Source organism: Pinus tabuliformis, chromosome 1_2 (assembly GCF_031772625.1).
Source record: "Pinus tabuliformis cultivar Carrire ecotype Pingquan chromosome 1_2, CPIR1, whole genome shotgun sequence".
NCBI lineage: Eukaryota > Viridiplantae > Streptophyta > Pinopsida > Pinales > Pinaceae > Pinus > Pinus tabuliformis.
In genome coordinates this window covers 23,239,931-23,267,129 of record NC_142298.1, presented here as the reverse complement: position 1 = coordinate 23,267,129, position 27,199 = coordinate 23,239,931, and the positions used below count along the sequence as shown (strand labels likewise).

Sequence of the window (27,199 nt, the reverse complement as noted above, 5' to 3'; positions counted from 1 at the left end):
CATGCAATGGTTTTGCCCCCAAGCCCAATAGAAGTATTATAGCAATCAATGTTTCTAGCATGGGAGGCAAACCCGAATCAACGCTTGTCAAGCGTTTGGGTAGATAGGTCTAGAGAATATGGTACCCCTTCAGATCCTTGGTCGCGAGTGCATGGAACCGACGAAGGAATTGTACAATCAATGTTGATTGAAGGGGCACCATGGAATGATTGCCACCATTGTTCCCTTCTTCCAGATTATGAAGAAGATACTCAAGATGACCTTTATCATCCTTCAGTTTTTGAATTCCTTTCAAATACTGTAAATACGGTGGATTCCGAGCGAAACTTATCCAACATTAAAGAGACTATAGCCATAAATATCTCGACTAAAACAGATGTTGTAGAGAATATTTATGTTGGCAAATGTTGTTCTCCGTCAGAACTGGAAATATATAACGCTCTTTTTCACGAATTCAGAGATGTCTTTGCTTGGTCATATAGTGAAATGCCAGGCATCGACTCGAGTATCGTTGAACACCAAATTAAGATGTATCCAGATGTCAAACCGGTACGACAACGGCTCAGGCAAGTGCACCCCAAGAAAGCCGCTGCCATTAAGGCAGAGGTTGAAAAACTTCTCCATGCTGGTTTCATCTACCCGGTTCCTCTAACCGATTGGGTATCGAATATTGTCCCTGTTATGAAAAAACAAGGGACAATTAGAGTGTGTGTCGATTATAGGGATGTAAATCAAGCTTGTCCAAAAGACAACTACCCTACACCCTTCATCGACCAAATAATTGATGAATGCGCCGGATGCGAAATCTTTTCATTCATGGATGGATTTTCCGGGTATAATCAAATAAATATCCACCCACAGGACCAGTCAAAGACTGCATTCATTTGTCTGTGGGGCACATTCGCATATCGAAAATTACCCTTTGGTTTAAAGAACGCAGGGGCGACGTTTCAGAGGGCAATGAATTATGCCTTCCATGACATCAAGAACATCGTTCAACCATATCTCGACGACCTTCCGGCTCATTCGCGAAAGCGGACTGATCATCCGCAGCATTTAAGAGCGATATTTCTACGTTGCCGACACTACAAGATACGACTCAATCCACACAAATGTGTATTTTGCATCAGTTCTGGTCGTTTACTAGGCTTTGTAGTCTCCAAGGATGGGATTCGTCTCGACCCGTGCAAGGTACAGGCAATCATAAATTTGCCTCCACCTTCAAATTTGCTTCAGATTCAGAAACTCCAAGGGAAAGCAAACTTTCTGAGGAGGTTCATTCCAAATTACGCCGAACTTGCTAAAGGTTATACACGTCTTTTGAAAAAGGAGGTACCCTTCGTTTGGGATCAGGTTGCGCAAGCTTCCTTTGATGCTTTAAAAGATTCCTTAATGAAAGCATCATTAATGTACGCCCCCGATTATCAAAGAGATTTTAACCTGTATCTGGCTGCAGCAGATACCACCATCGCGATGGTTTTAGTTCAAGAAGTCGATGGAATTGAACACCCTATATATTATTTAAGTAAGAATTTAAATGATACAGAAAGTAAATATTCTTATGTTGAAAAACTAGCGCTTGCAACTGTTCAAGCGATACAAAGATTTCGACACTATGTCCTCTTTCGGAAAACTACCATTTTGTCTGATTGCAACCCCATGACTTATATATTGTCGCGACAGTTGCTGGGGGGCAAATATTCAAAATGGATAGCAATCCTTCAAGAGTTTGATCTGGAATTTGTAAAATCCAAATCAAAGAAAGCTCTAGTTTTTGCAGAATTATTATGCGATCTCCCATCGTCGTCCAACGATGAAACATCCGAAGAATCAATCGTGGACGAGAATTTGTTTCTGATATCTACAAGCAATGAGTGGTATGGAGATATAATAATTTATCTCCAAACCCAAAAGTTTAGGCCTAACACCTCTCACTCCGAACAGAAACGTATACGATACCAAGCAAAAGACTACATGATCGTCGGTGATACACTTTACCGTCGTGGTATCGATACAGTTCTGAGAAGGTGCCTCACCCATGAGGAGGCCGAAAAAGCCCTGAATGAGTGTCATTCAGGAGCTTGTGGGGGGCATCAATCTGGTTATGCTACAGCACAAAAAATCTTACGAGCAGGATACTTCTGGCCAACCATGTTCAAGGATTGCATAACCGCAGTCAGAAGTTGCCATGCTTGTCAAATTTTTTATAGCAAAACCAGAAGACCACCCGCACCTCTACATCCAATAGTTGCTGTTGGGCTGCTCGCCAAATGGGGCATCGATTTCATGACATGTAACCCCACCTCGACCGAGGGGCATGGGTATATCATAGTCGCGGTTGACTATTTTACCAAATGGGCCGAGGCGATGCCTACATTAAATAACACTGGTGAAACAGTTGCCCTTTTCTTTTTCAATCATGTAGTCGCCAGATTCGGCATACCACAGGCTATAGTCACAGATCATGGATCGCATTTTCGCAATCACATGATGCTTGAATTAGCTGCCAAGCTAGGATTGTCTCATGACAGTTCTACTCCGTATTATCCGCAAGCCAACGACAAGTTGAAGCGATCAACAAGGTCCTGAAGCGTATGTTGCAAAGGATGATTGGAGTTCACAAAAGAAGGTGGCACCTAATCCTGTACTCAGCCTTGTGGGCTTACCGAACATCGGTAAGGAATGCAACCGGGTTCACACCCTTCCAACTGGTATATGGCCTGGAAGCAGTCTTACCAGTCCAGTGTGAAATCTCGTCTCTTAAACTCGCAATTGACCTCCTCCCCGGAACTTCAGAAGAAGAGGCCCGTTTCTTGGAATTAATCCAATTGGATGAAACCCGTCGTGATGTCGCTTTGGCTAACGAAGCCCATAAGAAACGAGTTAAGGCGCAGTTCGACAAAAATGTCAAACCCCGTGTCTTCTCAGAAGGTGACTTGGTCTTGCTTTACGACCAAGAATCCGATAAATTGGGAGCAGGTAAATTTAATTCTTTATGGATGGGCCCCTATATTGTTAAACGAGTGTTAGCAAAAGGAGCCTACGAGTTAATGGATTATGACGGAATTCCACTGGCGCAACCCCGTAATGGGTTGTACCTCAAGCGTTACTATGCTTAAATAGTAACCAATGTGCTTTTGTTGTATTTTGTTTTCGCTAAAGTGTTCGTTTTGGTTGAGTAATCCACCTTTTTACATTTATTGCAGATGTCAAACCTTTTGGAGACATGTGTTGGATATGCCGACGGAGCGAGTCGTAGTTCGCGGAACCTGTCCTCCGCAGCCTGGGCCATTTTTGATCCAAGCGGCGAGTTAGTAAGTTTCAGAGGTGTATGTATCGGTCAATCAACGAATAATATCGCTGAGTATAGCGCGTTGATAGAACTTCTCTCTGATGCCATCACCCATGGTATACGCCGACTAATCGTCAGGCTAGACTCACAACTCGTAATACTACAACTCAATGGTATATATTCCGTCCGAAATCCAGCTATTTATCGCATGTTCCTAAGAGTTAAGATTTTGGAAAGACAATTTGATTTTATTCAATACCAACATATTTCCAGAAACTTAAACACATTAACCAACTCATTAGCAAACTATGTGTTAGATAGACATTTGCAACATTTATAAAAAGAAACATCATCAATGTTTTACATGTGGATCATATAACTCAACCAGAATAAAACCCGAAAATCAAAATATATATATAGCTATTTATGGTTTACATATAATGTTCTGTAACCAAGACAAAATCGGTCGCATGACCCAAAAACTCAAAATGCTAGGGGGCACCCTAGTCTAATGATGCTCGTGATAGCAAGTCACAGCCTGTGCGATCATGCGTAAGAGACGAGTCCATCGTCTAGGCACACCAGTAGTATGTCGCTGTAACTGCAAAGGTAACTCATCGATCCTCACATCGGGAATACCGAGAGTAAGGCTCTCAACCTGCTCCTGCACAGCTGTAAGAGTCTCGGCCACATCAAGGTCACGAAGAATGACCCTCCCGGCAGCCTCTCCTGCTGGGGCAGCAGCCGGCACTCTCAGACAGACTACTGGACGAACAGGACCAACATCTGCATGAACACAAGAGTTTGATTAAAAGTCTTGATAAACTAAAGCACAAGGACATTATAAATAAAAACAGTAAATAGTGATATGGTCAAAGATTTTACCAATAGCGCCCCACTGCTCGCCATCCGGTAGTACTAAATCCGGATCACCCCGGAAATCCATGCCAGCATATGGATACTCGGCATAAGCCATCTCCTGCCGATCGAACCACCTGAAGAAGGTATCGGAAAAAGAAATCTGAGACTGACCAGCATGCCTAGACATGTGGTCAACCCATCTCTGCATGCGTGGTTCAGTAGGAGGAGGTATGTCGAGTGCAATGTACTGCGGCTGCATCAGTGGTATTTTCTCCAAGGCAAAGGCGGTCAAAATAGAACCAAACCCAAAGTTCTTCAACCTCCCGTCCTTTATCTTGGTCAACTGACTCTTCATCACAAGAAGTACTGCATCACACCAGTTGAATATTTTCGGTTGGAGACACTCCAAGGCATGCTGCATATAGGACCTGTTGGCTACATGAAGAGATGCACTCCCAGCCATCCTACCGAAAGTGAACAGGATAGACCTAAGGGACCTGTCAGCGACATCTCGGATGATGATCTTGCCGTCTTTACTCGGCTGAGATCCTTCCCTGCAATACTGGTGGACATAATCTCTCACAGAGTCACTCCCTCGGGCCGAACCTGACAAAGAAATGGGGGCACCCCGCCGTGACAAGCCAGTCAAGAAGTAAATGTCTACTGCAGTCAAGGGGATGGATTTGCCCCTAATCTGGAAAACTTGGTTGATAGGATCCCAAGCATCGAGAAAATACTGCAGTAGGTTGATCTGCTGTCTCATGCTAGAGATGCGGAAGAACTTCAGCAAACCACAGTTCCGCAGCACGTTCACTGTAACAGGATCATGTAGGGCAATCATGTCCTCTTCTTCATGTTCTCGTTCTCGCCATGTAAGGGTCATTTTGCTCCAATATCTCTGCAAAAACAAACAAGAGAGGAGATTAAATCCTAATTTTGATGAGAAACAGGGAAAAATTTCACTGAAAACTGTGCAACAACTTTCCTTTCTGCGCCCAACGCACCTACACATGTGTTATGGGTGCGTTGAATGTCAAGTCACCTTCATGATGACTCACTTTCAGCGCAGGTTTCGATAGGCCTAGGGTGCGTTGATGGCAGAACGCTCCCATCAAACCCCAGGGGCTCAGAAAAGCAGGGAATGAAGCACAGAATGCAGAAAGGAAACCATGAAATGAAAGAGCTCAGGTTTAGCTCCTACCTGGTCCAGACGGCGCCGAGAATCGTCCACAGAATCTCCCGAAATCAGCTGATGAAAATCAAGGGGGAAGAGGCACCTCCAAAGCTCCAACAAACCAAGTTCAAATGAAATGGTAAAATGAGAGGTAAAAACACTTTTTTATTGCTTTTTACGTAGTTCAAAGTAAAATATTAGCGTTTTAATCTCATTTCCATGTAAATGTGGTTCATTTCTAACTAGTTTGATGAAGCAATTGAAGATACAGTACTATCTTTGGAAAGCAAAGCTATTTATGGTAAAAAATCAAAACAAGACCATGTTATCGAGCAGTGTTACCGCAAGGTTCAAGCTCGTTAAAAAATAAACCCGCACCGAGCAAATGTTTCCACCCACGTTTAAGCTCGTTTAAAAAATGAACTATCCTTCGGTAAATAACCACCGTGAATGTAACATTATCAGCCATTAAAGCCTTGGTCGTGTTTGCACCGTCACCTCCACTTTTCCATTGGCCGATCATTCACCTCCATATGATTGTTTACCCATTTTGAGGAACAGCTGCGAAGAGTGATTTCACTAGCCATCCTTGTGACAATGTCGTGCTTGGAAAATTCCAACCCTTACCTGGAATCAGCTGCTACCCATTTTATCACTCGTTCCTCAAAAGACGAGTCTTCTTTAAGCTCTTTTCATTTGACTCGTAAAATATGAAAAGATTGCCCAGTTTTGGCCTTCCAGCTCGTTAAAGCGACCGGAAGAGCTATCCCTCCTCTAGATTTTAATCTTTTTGGACCTGAGGGATTATTGCACAAAAAGATCGAGCGCTTGTTTTATTTGGCTCGTTAAAACTATCGAAAATTCATCCCTTCTGTATTGTTTTATATTTTTTCGGACTTAAGGGATTAGATGACGAAAAAGGACTTTCGGAGTTAACTTTATGTACCTTTTCAGACTCTCTAAAAATGAAAAGGACCGAGTTATCTTTGTCGTTAGACTCGTTAAAAAGATTAATAGCGACAAACTTTCCTTTAGACGAGAACGAGTTTCACTATCGCTAGGCTCGTTAAAACATAGCGATGGGTTTGCCCGAAGGGCAAATTATAGAACAAGCATATGTTATCCTCCTCAAGCTTGACAAAAATAAAGAGGTACTGGTCAGCAATGACTGGGGAAAAATTGGGAAGAAACTCAAAGAACCTTTATTGGTAGCAAGTCGCTCTTGAACATGACACTTCCACTCCGTGCCTGAGTCGGGTTGGGTTGTTTCATTCACCGGTCACATCACCATGGTCTCACCATACCATCCACCTTTGGGGTAAATGCTACCAATCCATCACATAAGTGTCGCCGATATGTTCAAGAGAAGTCATCCAGAGAAGTCAATTGTGTCCCATCCACTACCATACATTATACTTCATACTTTCATGACCGCCACCCTGAACCATATATCATCAGATCGTTTTCACCTCCATCAAAATCATTTGCTCCGTTCCGTGTCACTGATGTGGGATACATTAAGGCCCTCCTTTGACGGATCGCTTCTTGTCGACATCAGCTCATTATCCAAGAAGTTGATCTAGGAACACCCCCTTCAGTACTTTGAAGCTTGCATGCCTCAATGGCAAGTTTCTCACTTCCGGCGACAGGTATACATCAATGACCTTCGACCGAAAGATTTTGCGTGGTGTTCGATGCCAAGTCCTTTATTCACACCACGTGAATTGTACTGCAGTACCTTGAGGGTCATTATCATTATCGGTGATTCCTCTCGCGCTTGTTAACAGTTTACATCATTGACTGGTAAAAGCGATGTCTTTCCATGTTCGACTTCAAAACATTTCTCACATGGATCGACTTGTACTTAGAGTGAAGATCGGACGAGATTGAAGACCCCGGATCTAGTTTCATCCATCCGGGCTGCGATATATATTCAGGAAAAATAAAGACGTTGACATGTACATCATTGCAGAGCAGATAATCATCCTACCAAAAGGATGATGATTTCATCAAAATCATCAGTCTACCATCAGACGATTGTCTGTCCTATGTACATAAAAAATGAATTTATAAAGCTGAGCATGGGAATGCCCGCCTCAGCTAGATCATGAAAGCAGCATGAAAAATAATGTATTGTATTGTATCTTATTACAGGTCTCCTCCCAGCATTGAATGAACTTCGGATCCTCCTAATAAAGCATTTCACCCGATAAACGACCTCATACTTTAGGGGGCAACTGTTATAGACATTTTTGTGCCTTACAGCTATAAGCATGAAATGTCCATAATCCAAGGGATCCAAAGTCCCTAAATATGTTGTTACAGCTCCTAAAGGAACAAGGTCAACCAATGACAGCTTCTCCCAGAAGTTCTCCACCAAAAACCACTCAGAAACAGTCAATTCAGGATCAATTCAAGTGCTCCACTAGCTGCCTGCGTTGCAAAGCACCCCAGTACACTGTCTAGGTGCATTGCAACGCACTTGAATGCACTACCCAGGTGCGTTGAGCGGGAAATGACAAGTGGCAGAGTCATTCAACGAGGTGGAAAGACCATGGAAGCTTCCAGAATCTTCTCCAATGACACTTGCCTCACTGAATTCGACCAAGTGATGAGTAAGAGGCTCTCAGTCTCCAAGTGGAAGCAAGAACTGACAGAGAGAGGCCACAAGTCAAAACATAAGCTGACTCATCCTCTCTTCTTACATCTATATATGGATCCCTCATCCCAGAGATCCAGAGGCTGGAATTTTGTACTTTGCAGAGAATTGTTGTTGGTTTGAGATTGAGATTAGTACATTGGGTGATTTATGCTTTGTTGGAGGAGAGGAAGGGATTCCTTTGCTGGGAGGTAGATGCTGGATCGGAACTCACTTGGTTGTATCTCCTCTTGGACTTTCTTATTCTATCAATAAACTATTTGAGTTTCTCCTACATGCTGTGTATCAATGATGTTTCGTTATACTTACATGTTTAGCTTAATCTGATCTTGAGCTTTTTATGAATGTATATCTATATCTTCGTGTAGTTTCTCTCTCTTGTGATCTTGCAGGAATTCGGTGAAGCTGGGCCGGTAAAGGAGCAGGGAGCTGGGAGCTACTGAAGAGAGGAGCGATTTGGATCAACAAACTAGCGGAAGACACAGGTTAGTCACATCCTTCCTCCTCATTTACATTTCATAAAGAAGAATACTCAATTAGTTTTCCTTGTTTGTTGCTAAGGCACTATCACACCTTAGAGTGGGATAGGGGCATTCTGAATAGATACTTTTCCCAACAACAAGAAGAGGCACTGAAGAAACAAATTCTACGAAAGGAGAGGCATAATGAAAAGTTAGAACTAGAAATAGTAAATCTAAGAAAGGAACTTGAGAAAACAAAAGGTCTAAACCTTAGATCTTCTAAAGGATCTAAGACCCTAGAAGAAATCGTCAAAGTACAATGCTCTCCTCTATTAAAAACAAGTCTTTGATATAATGGATAATCATCAAAGACTATAAAATCTTATGAAACATGTATAAGAAGTTATATCAATGCAGTAAAGGGAAGCAATCAACAAAATTATAGCTCTTATCAAAGGAATGAGGGATCAACTGTTTCTCAGGTAAAACATCCTTACCACACTCAAAAGGGAAACTACACAAAAAGCTACTATACTCCCACAAACTTCTACTTCAATGGCCAGTGCTCCACTTGTCATAATTCTAGTCATAAGAATTCTCAATGTGTCGCTTATAAAACTCTACATGTCCATGTGTCCTATCATTCACAATGCATCAATATGTGTCAGAGTACTTTGTGTTGTCTTGCTTCTTCATCTTATGAGTTATCTCCTTGATCAACACTGTTGGCTTGAGGGGGCCTGACCTAGGTTCATATTTAATTAGCCAAACAAATCCCTACACTATTGGCCTTTTCGGCATCATCTCGCAGAGCACGGATTGAAGTCTCACCTGAAGCAGTATGGGGGGATGCTGGAACTATGTTTCCGCACCTTAGAGATGTCTTAGGGTGCGATTTAGTCCAACTATGAATACCTTCGCGCAGGTCACTTCACGCACTGTCCTGACCTGCGAGACCTTCGTGATCTGTTATAATCAGCTTCGTGTAACCCTGACTAGGGGTTGAGATGCTTTCTCGCTACTAAGGCAACGATCTGCGCTACTTCCCCAAGTTACAACACAGATACTACTTATCTTCTTATAACTGTTAGTTAACTTCACGTAAACAGAAACTTTATCTTATATTCACTTAATCAACACAATCATATTATTAAGTTCGCGCACCATATAAACAGTGGAATTGCAATTTATACCCAATACATTCAATACACAAAACAGGAAAAAGATACACAAAAATGATATGAAACTTCTCTTTATTACTTCTTCAACAATTACAGACTCGACTCACCCTATGCAATCAACTGCAGGGCTTCGCGCACTCAGCTGTGGACTACTACGCCTCTGTGCACTTAGTTGTAGAGCCTTATCCTACTCTACGACCCAAAGACTTGACTCTACACTTAGATCTCCTGCTATCCTTCTATTCCATCATTATTCTCTTACTTACTTATTTACAACTTATAGCCTTGCTCTATTTATACAATCCCATGGTCCGCAGACCATGGGTAGATCTCTAAAGCCAACATTACATTAGAAAAATGAGGGCAGACGACCCTATGACTCATTTACAAGCTCACGCTCTGTGCCCACAAAACGCAGAGTCTTTACATCGGATTTAGTCATAATCTGGGCTTTAGCCCCAAAACTTCCCTTAGGGGATCCCGCGCCCAACAGGCCCCCAACAAAAACATCATGGCTCGCCCTCGAGTCACTCTATCGGTGCATAGATCTTCACGCGGAGACCTTTCAACTCTACCTGGACCACTGCAAGGTCAGAAGCACACTGAGCGGCTACCTCCTGTACCTACAAGATGCGTTGTTCAAAGACCGTGGTACCTAAATTGCATCCCTGCATCTACTCCTGCGTTCCCTACTTTTGTGTGAGCTTGGCTTCAATTGAGGTTGTAAGGATGAATGCCTCATCGATCCAAGGTTGTACGCGCGCCTTCAAAACCACTTCCTTATGTCGTGCCACGTCTACCTGCTCTTTGAGTGCTTTTGCCTGTTGCATCCGCATGAGCCTCTGTGTAAGGGCCACCATCAGTGCAGTCCCTTTTATGTCATCGTACCTTTTTTGCAACTCACGCACCTCTGTTTCTAAGTGTTGTATGTTCGGGTCCTCCTGCGGAGTAGTGAGGACTTCGAAAAACTCTTCAAATAATTTGGTGTAGTCCTTCACTGCATTGTCGATCTCCTCTATTCCCCTTGTAATGGTGCTGGTGCATTGTTCCCTCACCTTTGGTGGTGTTGAAGGCTACGCCTTCAATTCTAGCTTATCTATTTGAAGGTTCAGCTCTAGCTGAACCTTAGCCATCTCTTCCTTCGCTTCACGCACCCTTGCTACTAGCCTCCAGATGTGCGCCTTTGCTGGTGCCTTTGTTGGGATGGCCAACTCAGGGACCATCTGGCAGGCTTCTTCAACCACCTACACAATCTGTTGGTTCTACACCACTACCTCATCGCGCTGCAATCTTAGTTGTTCCATGTTAATTCATTGTTCACTCATCACCTGGAGCTCACGGCCCTCCCTAGCTCATAATTTTGCAGTCACTCTGTCCTGTAGAACATAGAGCATCTCCCAAGGGAGTACAGCCATGTTGATCCCAACTCCCTTCACCGCACTGATAGTAGGCCCATCGACCTCATTTTCTATAACCAGTGCCCCCTCTGGCAACACTATAGTGTTGGTCATGCGGGCACGCAACATTTCCTTAGCTGCGGCCGTGCCTACTACAAGGCCGGTCGACAGAGTACCAGTTTGAGGAGTGTGCACCTGCAACTCCTATATCTGTGCCCAGAGGGCCCCCAATACCACCTGATTTTCCTTCGTGAAAAGTTGGAGGGCCTCCGTGATGACGTCGCGCACCATCTACCGCTTTAGCTATGTGCACGCTGTCTATGGGTCCGCACCACCTTCCTCTGTTTCAGAATCCTGTTCAAGTGAGGGTGACTTCTAGCCCTTGCACTCCTTCTCTGTGACCTGTTGCTATTTGGATGCTGCATTCATAGTATCCCATGCCTCCTGTGCCTTTGCCGGTGCTGCTTCGTTCCTTCTCTTTTCTGCCAACTATGCCATCTGTAGTTTTGCCTCCTCTTTCTTCCTCTGTGTAGTAGACTTCTCTAATTCCAACGCGGAATTGGCTAGAGTGTGCCACTCTGGTGGCCATGACTTCAGCACAATGAATATGACATCATCCGTGGTCAGGTAGGGGAGCTCTTTCCATTTCTTCATGGGGTCCTTGCATGCCTTGATATATACATGATGGAAGTCCACCTTGAACTTCGCGAAGCTCTACAGACTATTGTAGATAGTGGGTGACAATCATAGCTTGTGGTTAATCCCCATTCTAATGTTCATCTCCATCAACACCCAGAATATTTTGGTGTCTCTGATCCTTTGCGAGTCTCTAGTTGCCCACAGTGAAGCATACTTTACTACCTCTGGAAGATCCTTCGCAATTGTGGGAAACTGGTTGTCCTTAGGAAATTCCCAAGCCACCAGCACTATGGAAAATAGAAACCATGCATAGTGGAATGTTTTTCACTATTCCTGTGCCTTGCGGAAATTTTCTAAGAACTCCTTGCAAAAGTACTTTGACTAGTTAAACTAGACCCCCTCTATGCATTGCTTGGCACGTGCTACCATCAGCGTGGGCACCTCATCCATGCGGCACTTTCACATAACCTTCCCAGCCAGTATCTGGATCGCAACTCTGACTGCATTATTATTGATATTGGAGATCGCGTACCCTCACTTCTTCTTCTCCAGCTTGAATATTTTCTTCATGGCCTCTGCGATGGCCAAATCGTTGCTCTTACCATCCGAAATATCCGTTGGTCCTCCCCTTGCAAGGGAGTCGGGTCATTCTATGAATTAGGTGGTCCATGATGGGGATGGGCTCCTCCAGCCACAAGCACCCATCATGCACCAGCTAGACCAAATGCCTGATGACAAAGATAGTTATTGGGGCACGATGGTAATGCGGCACCCAGAGTAGGTTTAACAACCCTTCTTTCTCTACTCCGTGCAACCACTTGTGTGGCTCCAACTCTATGACTCCCGCTGCGGTGTTTTTCTTCGGCCGCATGAGCTACATGGTTGCCAAGTGTGGGAACTTCTCGTGGTCTGCGAGATCCCAGTCTTCAAAATTTAGACCCGGCACCCATCCCAAGTGCACTCCATCAAAAACGATATCATCAGGTAGCAACGAACTCTATAGAGAGCTCTTGTTCTTATCTATGTCCTTTAGCACCCTTGCCTTCCCCTTCCATGGAGGAATATACACGGGCAGTCTGGTCAGAAGGTCCGTGCCCTTGATTTCTTCCTCCATTTCTTTGTCCTCCTCCTTGTCGACCAGGATTTCCTCAAGGTCTTCCTTCTCCTCATTGGTTTCCATATTAACTGCTTTCGCCTTTTCTTCCATAGTCAGTTTAGTTCTCAGCGGGTTTAGAGGGGACATGCACACTAGGACCATAAGCTGCTTATCCTTCTTAGGTCTTGGCGTGCGTGGTGATTTAGGGATTTCTGTGACTATCCCGGTGGTTTCTGGGGCATTTGCCATCGTCATGCCCTCTGCGGCCTCTTCAGCAGTCATATCTCTGGTATCCATGGCTTCCTCCGGTGTGGCCATACCATTGTTCCACAAATCTCTCAACGGTTCAGGTAGGTGCTCAAATAATTCCTTCAAGTTCAAAGAATTGAATAGATCAGAGTTACTAAATCTCAGGACGTGCAATAGCTCAATTCTCAAATGGCGAAGTGTTGTTTGCTAGATAGCCCTTTGCAATTTATTGTGCCTTTTCAATTCAAATTCGATCATTACCCCCAAGTCTGGTCCATTAATGCTCCCTTGGCGGTAGATTTTCCCAAATATAGCCCATAAATTTTGCCTTAAATGCCTACTTCCCGCTCCATTTGGTCTCAAACCAAGCATCACATCGTGAATAGTGATTGCAATGGTCACTTCCCAGTCGACCCAGGTGGCAGCACAGCTACCCTTGTGCTGTCATGGACCTTGTGACACTTCGCTCCACCGCACAGTCCTGACATCGCGCAGTTCCTGGGTAGAGTAGTCTATAGTCCCATGCCTCCTTTCAACTACCTGCAGTGCTAAGACTGTGCTTCCCACGGCTAGTCAGGTGGCCAAACCACCTGTATATGGCTCTAGCTGACTACCATTTACTTTTCCTAGAAAGAGTTCACCATTTAACTTCATCAACTACACCGCACCACCATCTGTGATTTCCCTAATAACATAAGGTGCCATCCAATGCATTAAACCGATAAACTCTTGGTGGTAGTCCCCAAGTTTTCTAACGTAACTGTGCTCATCATGTTCTATCACCATTGTTTTGTTTTCAAGAAAGTCCCTCTTTATTTCTTCCTCAAGCTTCTGGACTTCTGCTTCCACCAGGGTGCTTTTCTCCTTCAACCGAGCTCTTTCATTCAAGAGTTCTTGAAGCCTAAGATCACTCGGCTGGGTCCCCTCATCAGCTCCCAAGCATTCTTCTTCGAGCTCTTCCAACTACATGGTCCCTACTTCCAAGGCTTTGTGATCCGTCATATCCATGGCTACTCCTATGCATGGACTAGGCATGATATACTCCATTGGAATTATGACGTTCGCTCCATAGGCCAACTTAGAAGGTGTCTATCCCATCAGTTTCTCACACATTGTCCTATAAGCCCATAAAACTGCTGGTACGTGCATGTTCCAATCACTTCGTTGCACACTACATACCTTGTTCAGTGCTTCGTACACCTTATTAAATGCTTCCGCATGGATAACCTTTTGCACGATCGTTCTCTCCACACTCTGTCACTTCAACTTGAGGAGCCGTTTGTGCATTCACCCCCCCCAACACATGCTTATTGACCATATCTCCTAATGCGAAGTTCATGTGAATCCACGTAGGTTGTTTGCCATATGGTTGTACCCATCTGGACAGATGCGCGCGCAGATCATCCCATCCATTGTATTTACCAACCAATTTCACTTTAGGCTTCCCAAAACATGTGCACATCATCCTCCTACATGCGCTCCAGTCTTCGAAGCTTCCTTTGTGTGTACCCCACCACCTTGTAGGCGTAGCGCGCAGTACCCTATTCAAGGCCTGGAAACATTGCTTTTTTGGCACTTCTCTTTCAAATCTATCTAAGAAGGTATCTACCTTAGTTAACCCATCATAAGTAGGTACGTACCTTACTTCTTTCGATACGCAGCACAATAACCTTGTCATATTACAATTCAGTGTGGTTACCTCATCTAACTGGTTCTGCCATCGCTCTATCTTCTCATCAAAATCCGACGTACAGTAACTTTCACGCTCCCATGTGATTCATCTGTCTGCGGTGGGATTTACCCAATCTTGCTCTCGCATGGTTATTTTATAGATGCAGTCCAAATCATCGTCACTTTTATAGTCATGAACCAGCTCTATATAGCACGATCCTTCAGCAGGGTCCAAGGGTATAATTACGCACAGAGACTTCTTCTCAAAAATCATCTTACACTTCTTCAGATTAATCACCCCATTCATGTCAGTGGCCCAATAAATTCCTAAGAGCACAGGATAGGGATTACTTCAAAGTCTGTTAGCGCGCTCGCTCCTTCAATATCCACAGTGATTCCCTACAATCGCTCCATGCATATTATTTTCTGCTGGTTCACCATTCACAGTTTAATAGGACTCCATTGCAGCATAGGCCTCCCTAGGTGCTCCCATGTCTGCTTCAGTAGAACATTCGCGTCCGATCCTAAATACAAAATTACTTGGTCCATCCATATTCTCTAATTTGTGCGGTTAACCTCATTTCTCTTCCCATCCTTGTCGTATACTTTCCAATCTTCTGGACTATGTGTGGTTCTCCTGGTGCAGTCCCAGCACATCTGTTAATGAGTTCCTATAGTCCCTTTATAGCCTTACTGTCATGCAACAATTTCATGCATGTTTCGAGGAACGTCATGAGCATAAATGGTTCCATTTCTGGCTCCGATCAATCCTTGCTTCTGGAAGAGGAGGCATCAGCGAATCCCTTCTTAGCTTCCATGAAGGTTTCCTTAGCATGTTCCAAATCAAACTCCGCTTATTTTGCTGGAGCTTTGTGATGCCAAGCACTATCTTCAGGTTGTTTTCCTTTGTCATCTCCCATCTCGATTCTACTTTGGAGCACAATGTTCACATTTTGATCTTCGTCGCGCGGCTCAGACCTCATCATCTGTAGGTTTTGAGTTGGGGGAGGTGGTACAATACATACATGATGGATGCGTTGGGTTCATACAATTGCGGGCATAATTTCCTGGCCCTCCCCAATTGTATCATATCAGCTATTCGCAACCTCTTCTAGGTCCTCCTCCACCTCGGCCTCGTCTGCATCACTGAAAACCGGTTCGCGCCACTCCTGCATTCGGGTCTAGGGGCCGTTATTCAACCTAAACTCTATAGGTGGAAGTTTTGTCCATCATTAGCTCATAGATTCTATAAGTGCGCTCATCGTGTCCCACTGACCTACAAAATTTTTTGTATACTTTTGTAACAAATGGCAATTGTTCGTAGCGTGTTTCCCTCATATTTGACAAATCATGCACCACAAAGCAAGTGCCGTACTAGGTCCTTCTTGTACCTTCGGTCTTAATGGCATAGGTCCTCCTCCTACAAGGTAATTGGTGAACACTGGGCAATGGTCCTTATCATAACCCTGACCCTTGCATTTTGCACACCACACTTCTTTGCACAATTCTGGTTGCACTGTTATGTACTATTTCAAACTCTTCCTCTTAAGGCATAAGTTTTTCAACTACATGCGGATTTTCTGAACTCCTAAGTTAGTATCCTGCATTGGGGTCTCATGCAGCCTCATCGTGATCTCTAAGGCCTCTACCTGAGTTGTTAACTTCTGTTGTGACAATGCGCTCCTCAGATGTGGCATTAGCAATGCTACAAACCATTTGCGATGCTGTCCATCCGTCATATTCATATTAGCTTCACGAATCGTGCACTTCAGCCTCTAATCTAGCTCCCAAGGTGTCTCACCTAGTAGCATTGTGATCTCTTTGAATCCAATGATCGACTATGCCTCTGACTTTGGCCTGCTAAATTCCTTATTTAGCGTAATTTGGATATCAATGATTCCCACATTCAGATTGTCATTAGAATGCTTAATATACTAGGTCAGTGCATGGTCCTGTAGGGCGCTAACCAATGTCGATTTCTTTAAATTGTCATCTATTGCTCCCTATGCTTCCCATACAACTCTTATCATGAACCAAAACTGGTTTTGATCCTCATTTCCTACTCCCTTGAACACAAGCAACTTTATCATGCTTACCATATTGACTTACGGTGGTGGCGGAGGTGGTATGGGTGAAGATGGAGGTGAAGGCGGTGAAGCTGGTGGCGGTGTGGGTGGGGTGGTATGCCCGGAATCCTCTGCATTATCAAATGGATCACACTTCGCAGAGAGATGTTTGCGAGCTCTTCCCTGTCCACTCACAGATGTGAAATCAAAGGGATATCCTTTGATCCCTTACTTTCTTCGTTTTTGTAGGTTTTCTTTGCTTTGCATAGCTTCCAACATCAAGGTAATTGCATAACCCACGTTTCACACAATATAATTTTAATCCAAGTATTTAGAGACTTTACGTACTTACTTTGCGGTGCTTTGGGAAAGCGTCACTCCGCCTCGCTATAACTGACTGAAGTATCTACCGCAAACTCAGTAATGAATCCTCCTATAATCCGATCGAGCCAATGATCAACAATGCATGCGATCTTATCCTCCGATGCTTCCAATCTGCACACCAACTCTGGGGTCCACACAATAGGACCGTCGAGCTTCAACCTTCCTTGGCTACCTGCTAGCTTCGCGATCCACTCGTACAACTCACTAGGGAATGATACGAAAAAGATCTCGTGGATTTCTGTGTATAGGTAGCAATATAACCACTCTCATTTTGTTAATCGCTGATTCCTACTCTCATGTATCGCGAACTTGTGAATCCTCCTATCCAACCAACCTTCAACTTCCTTCTTAGTTGGATTCCAATGACACGACATCAGACATCTCTATCCAGATTCTGGTCCCTACGACGGAACCATTTGTTGGCTTGAGGGGGCATGACCTAGGTTCTAAGTTAATTAGCTAAACAAATCCCTACACTACTAGTCCTTTTAGTGTCAAACCACAGAGTGCGTACTGAAGTCTCACCCGAAGCAGTATGGGGGGATGTTGGAACCAAGTTTCCTTACCCTAGAGATGTCTGAGGGGTCGATTTAGTCCAACTATAAATACTTTTGTGTAGGTCACTTTGCACACTGTCCTGACCTCGAGACCTTAGTGATCTGTTATAACTGCCTTCGTGTAGCCTTAACCAGGGGATGAGATGCTTTCATGTTGCTAAGGCAGTGATGTGCGTTATTTCCCCAAGTTACAACACAGATCTTAATTATATTCTTATAACTATTAGCTAACTTTGTGTAAATAGATACTTTATCTTATATTCACTTAATCGACACAATCATATAAGTTCCTGCACCATATAAATAGTGAAATTGCAATTTATACCCAATACATTCAATGCACAAAACAGGAAAAAGATACAAAAAAATGATATGAAACTTCTCTTTATTACTTCTCCAACGGTTACAGACTCGACTCGTGTTGCGCACTCAGCTACAGGGGTCCGCGCACTTAGCTGCAAACTACTAGGCCTCTGTGCACTTAGCCGCTGAGCCTTCTCCTACTCTACGACCCAAAGACTTGACTCTCGACTTAGATCTCCCGCTATCCTTCTATTCCATCATCATTCTCTTACTTACTTATTTACAACTTAGATCCTTGCCCTATTTATACAATCCCATGGTCTGCAGAGCATGGGTAGATCTCTAAAGCTACATTACATTACAAAAATGAGGGCGGACAACCCTATGACTCATTTACAAGCTTGCACTCCACGCCCACTAAACACGGAGTCGTTACATCGGATTTAGTCAAAATCTAGGCTTTCAACCCTAAAAATTCCGTTGTGGGATCCTGTGCCCAACAAACACAATGAAATGAGGTTGTCCATAATGAAAATAGTCTCAACACCCAAAACTCTTCCAACTCGTCATCATCTTGTGTGTTGCATGAAGACAACTCATGAAGTTAGGTTGCTGAAAATTTTGATGAAGCCTGTGACCACATGCAAACCAAGGAACTGAGTAATGGAAAAGATCAGGACCGCATGCAAACTCCATCGGATGCATGATCATCTTAAGGGTAAGTATGGTAAGTACGGGACATCTTTTGAAGTACACCTCTTAGTTTATTTTGCAGGACTGGTTGTCATTATCATATCATCCTATCCTTAGTAACATGCATGTGTGCAAACACGAAAGGTCACTTTATGTGTTGCTTATTTTTCACTTGTTCAACCAACTGTCGTCTTCTACATTTTGATTGCTATGTCATGCTTGTGACCATGTTCTGGTCATGCACAAGGTCTTCTCTTTGTGCGTACATGTTTTTGCTATGAAAGCATCTGTCATGCTCACACACAAAGTTGTATGCATATGCGTGCAAGCGTCGTCACGATTGTTCAACGATTTATCACAAGCGTCACGCTTGTCGAATCGCACTGTCGAGTAGTCATGTTGAGCATGTGTGTCTGAATGGTTTAATTCTTCCTATCATCAAGTCATGTGAGTGTGTGTTTGTAAGATCACGTATGCACCATTTCACTCGCTCATACACTTAGTCATTTTTATTTGAGTTCTGACGACCACATCACCCTCTAATAGCTAGAACTTCACCCCGCCATCAACTCTACCGACTATCACCTAGAATGGCATAGAAGCACCCAACAAGCCATTTCAAGTTGTGCTACCCACAAGCTGATAAATCAACCCTCCTACTGGTTAACCAGAGAGTTTGACCAAGTAGTCCCCTGGACTGACTCCCCTTAAAAATGGCGTAGAGGCTATAGACCATGCCTGCTCCGCTGACTAAGAAAGTTACGTAGATAGGTCGGGCAGACTTCTGCAAAGTTTTCACCAATAGTGCCTGGAACTCGAATCCTAGCTCGAAACTTTCATCTCACAGTTTCGTAACCTTTTCTTCTCTCCCGGTCACCTGCATCCGAAACGATCATGCATCATGGTAGTCTAGGAGGCATATGGATTTGATGTTGTCTCGTCATGAGTGACTTCAAATACAGGTACACTAATAAACATCGAACGATGACGGATGGGATGAACAAGAGGAGTACATGCAGAAGGACATGTTTGCAAACAAATGAACAAACGATGCATGCAAAGAGTTTTCACAAATGGACAATCATGCAAATATGTGTTCGCAAAGGGACATACTAACAAACATACACTTTTCGCGAACTGACAAACCTGTTAAGCATGCCAACATACAAGAAAGGAGGAATGTGTGAATGCAACATCAAGCAAACCCAACGACCTTCAAAGACTCTGTGCACATTGCCATGTGGAGGTGAAGCTGTGACACACCATGAGGACATCCATCACCCAACGACACTATAGCTTGACATGCACACCAACAACAACATGAATGTACCAGCACAGTCATGTCGAGTCTTGTCATGAGTCATGTCATCCACATCACTATTTTGGGCCTTATTGTTGATCAATGTAATGTAACATGGAAGTCCAAGAGACCCACTTGTAATCTGAAGAGTCATGAAAACTGAAAAGTCATGGAAGTCAAATGGTCATGAGGGAAGACAAATAGTTACAAGGGCCAGTTTCACCCCTGGCTATAAATGCCACCTCATTTGTACATGAAAGGCATGTCTCACCTTGGCTCCTCTGGCATAGCCTTGAGAGTCTATAATCTTTTCGTTGAGGAGTAAGCAACAGCTCCAATGCTCTTTCAACGAGGTTAGTGATGTATGGTGTATTGATGTGTCTTGGAACTTTCACTTAATTCAAAAGCCTGCTAATAGGCCAGCACGTTTTCACACGTGTTGTAACTATTTGTAATATTTGTCTTGAACACTTGTAATACATTTTTCTTTAACCTGTGTTTAACACTTGGATTCATTCTAATATTATAATACATATATATTAATGAAAATGTGTTGTATAAGGTTTTAACATTGTCCTGCCCATGTTGGTTACCTCTCAGACATTAGACAGAACCTTTCACGTAAACTCGCTATAACGACCATCGTGCTCATGCTGATTACCCATTGAGTGTTGTACATGTTATCTTCCCTTGTTTGTTATGACTTCCACATTCGTGTGGATTCCTCCTCCAGAAGCTGTGCACATCTTGTTGTGTTGTGTGTTCCTAACAGAGTTGGGTTCCCACCCATTCAAATTTGGACTCACTCCCACCCTCTCTCACTGCCATGAAAGAACCTTGACAAAAGTAACAATATCTATCACCAGGCACGTGAACCTCACTACTCGAAGACAAAGCAGACCACTCTCCCATGCTGACAAGCAAGAGCTAAGGCATATCTTTAAGATAATGGCAACCAGGTCATCTTAGCGGATGGAACTCCTACACCAAACGGTGTGAGATCTAGTTGGGACCTCATACAAGGGAGATCCCCTAATGTTGGTGGGTCCAACACCATCAACATTTTGTCACCAAAAGGAGGGCTACATGACAAGCTAAGCCCATACATCTGGGTTGAAACTCTTACTCAATGAATCATACACAATTCGTGCTCCCGGTGTTTTTCTCTCATTTCTCCCTTAATCAGCTATCAATACCCAATGAGCTTCTCGATCACTTGTCCTAGTTAAAGTTTGATGGTGAGGATAGAATGTCCGTAACCGAGCACATTTCTGATTTTCTTCATTTCTGCGAATCTCATGAAATCAATAGTGATGAGCTTGTTTCGTATGATTCTTCCTCACCCTTGAAGGTGGTGCTAATTAGTGGTGTCATACCATGTGACTTGCTTCTGTCCATTCCCTTCTCACTTTCCTCAAGGATCTCCATCAAGCCTTCGATGAGTTTGACCACCAAGATGTCTATGAAAGAATATCTCATTTAAGAATGAAGCTTATCAAATCAGCTGAGGACTTTGTTACCTGCTTCCTTCACCTCTGTCATGAAATTCTTGAACGGTTTGTTGACCTTGACTTCATAAGCCAAGAGCTTAAACTCTTGGTTCATTTTTCTCAAAACGGTGAACCTCCTGATTTCCCTTCTTCCTCAACTCTTGTGGATCACGAGACACCTCATGTCTCAAAGTGGTTACCCTCTCGTAGTGGTTGCAAAGTGGATAAATATGTGTAGCATTTGGCCAACCCATCTACTCAGTGCTCTCCCACCCTAATGGAGGAAATCCCAGAATGGTTAAGAAAGCCTATGGAGAAAACTCATCCTTCCGTTCCACAAAAGGACATCATCATTCATAACCTAATTCTTTAGTCTAATATGCATCTCTTCCATCCTCCATCATCTACAGGCCATGAATCCTTGCACCATGACTCACTTGAGCGATCTACTTCGCAAGCTAGCTGCAGAAACTCTCTTGATTCTTGAGCTGCTGGCTCAAGTTATAGTCATGTGCAAGGCAGTGTCATCATACAAGCAGAGGACCAGGATGATGAAGACATAATAAGTTCCTCTCAAAACATTGAGCTTCCATTCTTGATCGATTCTTGATCCACGAATCTTTGTGAAACATCATGCACAATCAATTCTTTTGATCAACCTCCAATCTTGGGTTGTCATCACTCCCACGCTTTCGTATGTTGTGATGAATGCCCAAACACATCATATGATCTACTGTCATCTCATGTACACTCTAACTCAGATCTGGAATGTGCACTAGTCTTAGTAGACATCCATATCGAAGCATCCTCTACACCTCACCTGCATGTGTGTCTTATCATTCACAGTGCATCAACATGTGTTAGAGATACTCTGCATTCTCTTGCTTCTTCATATTATGATTTATCTCCTCGATTGACACAAGGCAATGAGGTTGTCCATGCTGGAAATATTCTCAACACGCAGGACTTTTCCCACTCGTCATCATCTTGTGTGTTGCATGAAGAAAACTTGTTAAGTCATCTTGTTGAAAATTTTGATGAAGCATGTGACAGAGATGGTTGTCATCCTAAGAGAAGTTTTGAAATCAGTAACAACAACCATCCTCAAGCCATGTATGATCTGGTTCACATCTCAAAATGAAAATTTTCAATTCAGGAAAGTTCTAGGACGTGCCAAGGAGTCGAGGCACTTCAACGTCCATTGATGGTTATGTCACGACCTCGGGACTCTAGTAAGCCCATCAAACAAAATAATATCTCACGTCTCATGCACAATGCGTCTATCTGCATGGTTTCACTCAATGTGGATCGTCGTGCAAAGAATATTTACTATTCTGGGTGTGATATTTCAAAATTTCAAATTTTTGCTAATGATTGAATCCACAAGTCCGTTACATCATGTACATATTCATGCGCCTCTCTTACATCTAATTTGGGTTGGGAGTGTCTGTCCCTCATGTAATCATGGGACAATGAAGTTGATCATCTCAAATACTATCTATATCCAGAATCATACTTATTGGATGTTCTCTCTCGTAATCAACTCCTTGGTCTTTTTGCAACTTTTGCACGTCAAATCTGCCCACTCATCACACCAGCAATCTCCCTGTGTGATTACAAGCACACAACCTATCACGCAAATTAAGTTACTCTCATTTCACCACACCCCAACTGGTTTCACGCATTCACAGTGTTGGTATCCTTTCTACATTTATGTGATGACGATGATGCATGCACAGTTTTTCACCAGTTGCAGGTGGGTGTTCTATCATGCCTAGCATACAACAAACTTGGTTCCCTTATTCAGAGCATTCACACAATTGTTCAAGAATTTTATTTGTTCATGTCAAACTGGGAATCTGGCATCTCGACCGACTAGTGTGATTTTTCTTCTATCTTAGGGGGTTGTCATGCAGTTTATCATTTTCCCAACATTACATCCAATGGCAGTTGCTTTGCACACTACGATCTTCACCGTGTAACATATTTATTCTTAGACTTCTGTCAAGGAAGTGCGGCACTTTGGCCTGCATTGATGGCTATGGCAGGCCCTCACTTTCTTGACATGATTGCCGCTTATTCATTTATTTTAGTGAGTTCTCTTCACAAACATCTAGAATCTTTGTTTCCTCTGATACCACAATCAAGGAATTTAATCAACTAATAAAACACTAATAAAATAAATAGCAGAAATATACATAAATAAAAAATGGCGGAAAAGGCATGAGAGCCTCACATCATTCCTCACATTCTCATTATTAAAATAATGTTTATGATACATATAAATACATGAGGAGAATTTGACTAAAGATAGTGCGTCTATCTTGGACACTATGGTTGACAAAATCTCTCAACCAAACACTAATCTAGGAGCCTAACTAGTTGGAGAGAATCTCTCAACCAACTAGGCCTAAACTGACTCCTAGCCATGAGGAACAAACTCAATCTAGAAAGTTAGGATTAAATCCAACTTTCTTGATTTTGATTAATTTAATTATTTTGGAGTTATAATTGTTTTAAACACGTGAGAGTGAGGCTAACATTTTATATGAAACAAATGTGCACCAATGAGCATTAAGGAGGTTCAAATTCAATAGATTTGAAAAAATTATAGTGGCTAATGAACATTCTTGTTTGATCTTTTATGAGTATGACTAACAGTGATATATCTATTATCGTAATTATACTCTAACATGAACATGTGATAGTAAGGATTGCAGACTAATGAACATTCATGTTTGATCTTTTATGATTATGACTAACAATGATATATCTGTTATGTTAATGATACTCTAACATGAACATGTGATAGTTAGGGTTGAAGATTAATGAACATTCTTATTTGATCTTTTATGATTATGACTAACAATGATATATCTATGATAGTTTTTTGGTTGCAATGAAGGCATGATTCATTGATTACAGATTTGTACATAGGTTTTCTTCAGAGAGGTCGTGTACATACGCAGATCTACTTTAGGGGAATCACGTATATATTATGAAAAAGTATAGAATTTGTACGCATATCACAAGTATTAAAGGCATGTACATACATGAGTGTTCTTTATAAGAGTCACGTACATATGCTAGGGTTTTACAATATGAACTATTAATGATATTTTATCATTTTCGTTATGTTTGTTGTTGTGTGCCAATGGCGTCTCTCTCATGTTAAACTATGTTTAATAATACTCATTGGGTTGATGTCACATCTCCCTTCTATAAAATATGCTGGAGTAAAAAAAAAAAATTATCTGCTAGCTTTACAGTGTGAATGTTAGGCCTATGGTTTAATGTATTAGCGTTGTGTAAAATATTGATATGCAATTCCTGTTTCTGGCTGTCGGAACCAGTAGTCAGAGAAACTCTTTCCAGCGGTAGTCTGACCGATGCATTTATTTTGCCGCTGCTTGGACTGCTTCTCCCTTTATTTTCCATGGTACCATCGCCTCGGTACGTTGGTACTTCTCCCACAGTTGGCTTCATTTGCATTATCCACCTAGCCAGTCATTTACTTCCTGCTTGGTCACGGTGGCGTGGCAAGGGCTGGCATCCATTGGTGATCATGTACCTTGGGCACCTCCAGTGATCGACAATCAGGAATGCAGGTGATGAATCGAAGGGTCGAGCATCGACCTGGGGTTTTGTGATGGTTTATCCGGTGGTATGGTTTTTTTTCCCTCATTTTGCTTGGATGCTTGTTTTCGCTCTGCCTGCTTCCTGCCACATTCAGCTTGTGTGCGAACCAGTTTCTGTAACCAGGATTTGATGCGCCGGAGCTGGTCCACCCCACCTCCAGGTAACTTACATGCCATTTTGTAGGTGCCTCATACAATTTGATTGCTTCTGTCTCTGCAAATTTGATTTCGAAGCTTACACCTATTTCAACCAAACCCTGACAGTTTTCCCTCTGGTTTACAGGTTTTTGGTTGGAATATGGATGGTGGAGCCAGAGGAGGTCAATTTGGCATGGGGAATCAACCGCTGCTAACTGGGTTGCACACATCCAGCGTGGAATGCTGGGTAAGCACCCATAACTCAGGTTTGGCTTGTCTAAGGTAAGTTTACTGCTCTCAGTTTGCTATTCTCAAGGACTATAAAGTACTTCCCTGTTTCTTCCGGTTTTGGCTGCAGAGAGGGTCTTGCCGTGCCTGGGACAATGTTCCTCTGTATTCTTCACAATGTAAAAGTCTGGAGCCATAGGCTCTCCTGGCCGAGGCTTGGCTAGGCTGTTGTAGATTCAGGCGAAAGTTGCCTTGCTTGGAGTCTAATTGTATTAATAGATCATCTTTTGAGATCTGCAATGTAATTGTAATAAATCTCAATATTTTGATTTTGTGTATACCTGGGTTACATTTCTCTTTCCTGATTATGTGAGAACTTGTATCAGAACTATGTTTTCCTTATAAATTCTACTCAGCGAAAGCTGCATCCATGTTGTTTCCCAACAGGGATTTTGACTTGATTTCTAATTTATGTATCAATTTATGAAATGGATAATCGTATTTTTGTTTCCACCATGGCTCTATAACACTTGTTTTATATATGGTTTCTCGTTGAAGTCTATTCCAAGAATTTAGAGTTTTTATTATGCGTATGCTATGTTGGGACCAACAAACTCTAGTCTGTCGATTTACCGTCGAAATAATTTCCTTTTTTTAAGGTCATTGCTGGTGGGTTTAATGATTAAAACATTTCCTTTGTGGGGATATTCTTCCAAGTTTCCTCAGGGTTATAACTAGTCGCTATCTGATGGCTTGCAACCATGTTAGGACAACCACCGTTGTTTGCCTGTGGTTGGACTTACATTCAACATTTTACATCCATCCAGTTCAATTCAAAAACTCGCGGTAAGAAATTCCCTAATAGCTCGGTCTACCTCGCCGGAGCACTGCCATTCTAGGGGCGTGCTTTTTGTTACTTAATTTACTTCTTGAATATGGTTGTCTTTGCCTTTGCTCAAGATGCACAACTTTCCATTGGGTACCTAGGGTTTGATCCTAGGGTTCCGATTGTCCACCTTATATACACTCCGTTTGTTACTAGACTCACTTGTAATTTTCTATCCGTCCATGGTTTAATAAAATCCATCCGGGTCTCTTGCCTGGATTTAACCACAAGTTGGAATCGATATCGATTCCAGAGCTTGAATGTCAACCCCCCCTCCAAGCTTATGATTTTATTCCCGTTGTTACTGTTTCCCCTTATCCGCATGACAATCTTTCTTCAGTTTTAACAGTAATTTTTCCTAGGGAGTAAAATATCGATTGCACAAGTTACTTCTGTTTCAAGCTTGAGTAATCACATTTATAATTTTCTATTGTCGATGGTACTCTTGTCTTTGCTACCATGAACTGTAGAATTTACAGCCTAGGGTTATTCACTATTCCTTAGGGGTTTGTATGATTAGGCCACAGTCTCTAATCACTGTTCTCAAATTCCCTCACTCAGGGTTATTTCTGCCACTACATGTTTTCTAATTTCTTCTTTTGCAATTTAACAGAGAGATAAGAGAACACTATCTATGCATAGTTAACTGTTATTAATCAATAAACCAGACCCCTTCATCCATTCCCTGAGCAGTTACATATAACATATTTAACACATTTGCTACCAGAAAAGTTAGCAGATTATTTAACAGATATCCAAGTGGTTTTCCTACTTACCTGGTCTCCGCCAGGTGAATAGGACTCCTTAGTGGTTCACCTGGATTCTTGCTGCTTCTC

General features: G+C 42.7%; 1 pseudogene; it reads right to left on the bottom strand.

Annotated features, from left to right (window-relative positions):
- The window catches only part of LOC149204142 (uncharacterized), a 33,229-nt pseudogene extending 21,615 nt beyond the window's left edge, over positions 1–11,614 (bottom strand).
- Positions 11,615–27,199: the final 15,585 nt, after the last annotated feature.